This window comes from Oncorhynchus kisutch, linkage group LG4 (assembly GCF_002021735.2).
Source record: "Oncorhynchus kisutch isolate 150728-3 linkage group LG4, Okis_V2, whole genome shotgun sequence".
In the NCBI taxonomy this organism is placed as follows: domain Eukaryota; kingdom Metazoa; phylum Chordata; class Actinopteri; order Salmoniformes; family Salmonidae; genus Oncorhynchus; species Oncorhynchus kisutch.
In genome coordinates, this window is record NC_034177.2 from 174,636 (window position 1) to 179,562 (window position 4,927).

General features: G+C 43.3%; 1 long non-coding RNA gene across 1 annotated transcript; it reads left to right on the top strand.

The window, feature by feature from the left end:
• The first annotated feature begins 3,586 nt into the window (after positions 1–3,586).
• On the top strand, positions 3,587–4,642 carry LOC116373358 (uncharacterized). The gene is made up of 4 exons (XR_004209533.1): positions 3,587–3,734; positions 3,841–3,983; positions 4,172–4,272; positions 4,591–4,642. It is a non-coding gene; the product is annotated as an uncharacterized LOC116373358 (long non-coding RNA).
• The last annotated feature ends 285 nt before the right edge of the window (positions 4,643–4,927 follow it).

A 4,927-nucleotide genomic window follows, 5' to 3' on the forward strand; every position in this document is an offset into this window, starting at 1 on the left:
CAATTTAGGCCTGGTGATGACATTCTCAACAGTGCCAAACCACCATTACATACACTGTATAGGAGGTGACTGTATCACCAACCAATGAGTGTAGTAGAGATATCAAAGGATCTTAATAGTCTTTGACAGTCAGTCTTTATTGTCACATTACATATAAACACAATATCAAATGTTCATATTTGACTGTTGTTCCCCTTATGGGTCCCAAAAGAGAGAAGTGAAGTGAATCTTTCAGTGGTTCAACCAGCTGTCACTAAAAAACTCAACCAATCTTCTTCGTTAAGAGAGAAGAGAGCTGCGGCCAGTTATGTCGCCACCGTCATCCTCTCTGGTTAAAACACCCACCTTCAATATCCACTGTAACAGTTTGTAGTGTCACATCTATTGTCTGGACATTATAATGACCCATGTTTGTAGTCCTGGACCTCCTGAACATGTTGATGTATATTTTGGGAGTAAACAGAGGGTCCAAATCAGCAGAAAGGTGAAAGGAAGGAGGAGTTCTGGAAACTCCCCTGAATTATCTTGGGGCTGTTACATATGATATTAATATATGTTAACAGCTAGTCTTTGTTCTCCACTTCCCCTCTATGATCTATATCTTCCTGGTATGATAGTGTCCTGTCCATCATCACAAATAGCAAGTCCCATTCCCTGGGCAGGAGGAATGTGGTTGAGATATACTCTGGACAAATCAAATCAAAATCAAATCAAATTTATTTATATAGCCCTTCGTACATCAGCTGTTATCTCAAAGTGCTGTACAGAAACCCAGCCTAAAACCCCAACAGCAAGCAATGCAGGTGTAGAAGCACGGTGGCTAGGAAAAATCCCTAGAAAGGCCAATACCTAGGAAGAAACCTAGAGAGGAACCAGGCTATGTGGGGTGGCCAGTCCTCTTCTGGCTGTGCCAGGTGGAGATTATAACAGAACATGGCCAAGATGTTCAAATGTTCATAAATGACCAGCATGGTCGAATAATAATAAGGCAGAACAGTTGAAACTGGAGCAGCAGCACAGTCAGGTGGAAGTTGAAACTGGAGCAGCAGCAGCATGGCCAGGTGGACTGGGGACAGCAAGGAGTCATCATGTCAGGTAGTCCTGGGCATGGTCCTAGGGCTCAGGTCAGTTGAAACTGGAACAGCAGCATGGCCAGGTGGACTGGGGACAGCAAGGAGTCATCATGTCAGGTAGTCCTGGGGCATGGTCCTAGGGCTCAGGTCCTCCGAGAGAGAGAAAGAAAGAGAGAAGGAGAGAATTAGAGAACGCACACTTAGATTCACACAGGACACCGAATAGGACAGGAGAAGTACTCCAGATATAACAAACTGACCCCAGCCCCCCGACACATAAACTACTGCAGCATAAATACTGGAAGCTGAGACAGGAGGGGTCAGGAGACACTGTGGCCCCATCCGAGGACACCCCCGGACAGGGCCAAACAGGAAGGATATAACCCCCACCACTTTGCCAAAGCACAGCCCCCACACCACTAGAGGGATATCTTCAACCACCAACTTACCATCCTGAGAAAAGGCTGAGTATAGCCCACAAAGATCTCCGCCACGGCACAACCCAAGGGGGGGCGCCAACCCAGACAGGATGACCACAACAGTGAATCAACCCACTCAGGTGACGCACCCCCTCCAGGGACGGCATGAGAGAGACCCAGCAAGCCAGTGACTCAGTCCCTGTAATAGGGTTAGAGGCAGAGAATCCCAGTGGAAAGAGGGGAACCGGCCAGGCAGAGACAGCAAGGGCGGTTCGTTGCTCCAGAGCCTTTCCGTTCACCTTCCCACTCCTGGGCCAGACTACACTCAATCATATGACCCACTGAAGAGATGAGTCTTCAGTAAAGACTTAAAGGTTGAGACCGAGTTTGCGTCTCTGACATGGGTAGGCAGACCGTTCCATAAAAATGGAGCTCTATAGGAGAAAGCCCTGCCTCCAGCTGTTTGCTTAGAAATTCTAGGGACAATTAGGAGGCCTGCGTCTTGTGACCGTAGCGTACGTGTAGGTATGTACGGCAGGACCAAATCAGAGAGATAGGTAGGAGCAAGCCCATGTAATGCTTTGTAGGTTAGCAGTAAAACCTTGAAATCAGCCCTTGCTTTGACAGGAAGCCAGTGTAGAGAGGCTAGCACTGGAGTAATATGATCAAATTTTTGGTTCTAGTCAGGATTCTAGCAGCCGTATTTAGCACTAACTGAAGTTTATTTAGTGCTTTATCCGGGTAGCCGGAAAATAGAGCATTGCAGTAGTCTAACCTAGAAGTGACAAAAGCATGGATTAATTTTTCTGCATCATTTTTGGACAGAAAGTTTCTGATTTTTGCAATGTTACGTAGATGGAAAAAAGCTGTCCTTGAAATGGTCTTGATATGTTCTTCAAAAGAGAGATCAGGGTCCAGAGTAACGCCGAGGTCCTTCACAGTTTTATTTGAGACGACTGTACAACCATTAAGATTAATTGTCAGATTCAACAGAAGAAGATGACCATGTAGAGACATGGAATGATTTTATTGTTCTGCAGAAAATGGTTAACAATAATCACTGTAACAATCTCACACAAGCACAGAGCACAGCAAACTTGTTATATTGTTGTATTAGCATAGCCACAACTAACCGTGTCATTTTGTTGATACTTCCCTAGAGTTAACACCTACATCAGTCACACAGACAGAGACACACAGATGATTCAGAGACAGAGATATCACTAGAAGCAGAGACTTAACGTATAGAGGGCTTGCATTTGATGTACGACGCCTTCTGGCAGCCAAGTTGGAAGACCACCACATTAATTCTAGAATCAGAGACTTAATGTAGAGTAGACCTACATAGAAAGAAAGACTTAGGTATTGTTAAAGATGTCAAAGGTAATCAATGCCGAGCCAGATATGAACAAGAAGGTCAAATTTGACAGAGGTGAGATGGAGGAGAGGATTGTAGATATCTACGTCAGTGCAGACACCCTGAGAGACGGTGAGACCAACACCAAGAGAGAAGAGACAGCAGACACTGCTCCTAATAATGGACCAGGAGACCAGCACTCAGGTAACACACATTGCTTATCACCTAATTGTAAGAAGTGTGCTGGTTACTAAGACTATTTACCAGGTGTTTTACTTAGTAACTATGTGTTATACTGTGTAGATAACAGAGACATCAAAGATTTTGAGGATAAAAGGAACAACTTGTTCCAGAGTTTCTCCCTTTTTAAAATCAACACAACTGAAGAGAGAGACCAGCTACAGACCAGATACAACAACCTGACTGAAGAGAGAGACCAGATACAGACCAGATACAACAACCTGACTAAAGAGAGAGACCAGATACAGACCAGATACAACAACCTGACTAAAGAGAGAGACCAGTTACAGACCAGATACAACAACCTGACTAAAGAGAGAGACCAGATACAGACCAGATACAACAACCTGACTAAAGAGAGAGACCAGATACAGACCAGATACAACAACCTGACTGAAGAGAGAGACCAGATACAGACCAGATACAACAACCTGACTAAAGAGAGAGACCAGATACAGACCAGATACAACAACCTGACTAAAGAGAGAGACCAGTTACAGACCAGATACAACAACCTGACTAAAGAGAGAGACCAGATACAGACCAGATACAACAACCTGACTAAAGAGAGAGACCAGATACAGACCAGATACAACATCCTGACTACAGAGAAAGGCCATATTCAGGCAAAGCTTTTTGTGATAGGTGAGATATAAACTGTGATAAATTATAATAATTATATATCAATGGGATTTTGAGTATAGAGATACTGACTAAGTTTCTCAATGTGTTCACCTTTGCTCTTCAACAGAGCAGCATTGTCAGGAGGGATGGAGATACTTTGACTCCAGTTTGTACTTCCTGTCTACTGAGAAGAAAACCTGGAAGCAGAGCAGAGAGGACTGTAAGGGGAGAGGAGCAGACCTGGTGATCATAAACAGTAGAGAGGAACAGGTGAGAGAGAGAACAGACAGGACTGTAAGGGGAGAGGAGCAGACCTGGTGATCATAAACAGCAGAGAGAGAGAGAGAGTGAGAGAGAGAGAGGCGGAGTAGGTATACTTTTCATCAGTACACTAATATGTTTGCAGTATTTTATAAATATATTAAGGGTGACATTATCTTTATCTTTCTCAACAATAGACATTTCTCTTCAACCTCCACCTGAGAGCCTGGATTGGTCTGACTGACTCTGTTACTGAGGAGATCTGGAAGTGGGTGGACGGCACAACACTGACCACAGGGTGAGAGATTTGACCATTTTACATTGTGATATGGAGATACAAAACAACAATGATATATTGCTTCCAATCATATTCAAAAATGTATGTTTCTACTTATGAATGTCATTCTATGCTAACTAGAGATGTATCTTAGAAATCAAGTCATATTTTTAGATTAAAATGTCATTATATAAAAAAACATGTCATTGTTAATGATCCATTCTTGATTACATCTTACAGAGTGTTTCCTTAAAACTGTAAACACATAGGACCATGTCTATAATGGAGGAGGATGTTTGTACCACAGTGTCTGACTGTCTGGTTCTCTGTGTTGTTCAGGTACTGGGGGAAAGGACAGCCTGATAATGGTGGTCCGCTCCTTGGCAGGAGGACTGTGTTGAGATTTACTATGGACAAGCTGATCCTGTACAGACATGGAATGATGACAAATGTGGCTCAAATCATGACTGGATCTGTGAGAAAGAGGTGTAACAATAACTCTCTCTCTCTCAGTTATTATGTTGATGGTTGGATACAGTGCTGAATGGTTAAGTAATGATTCCACCTATTGGTTAAAGTGAGAGATGAACATACCAAAGAGATTAAATAGTTGTATTACAGACTTTAATGCACCCTTACTTGATTCCTCCTCACATCTTCTCTCGTCCCCTCTGTC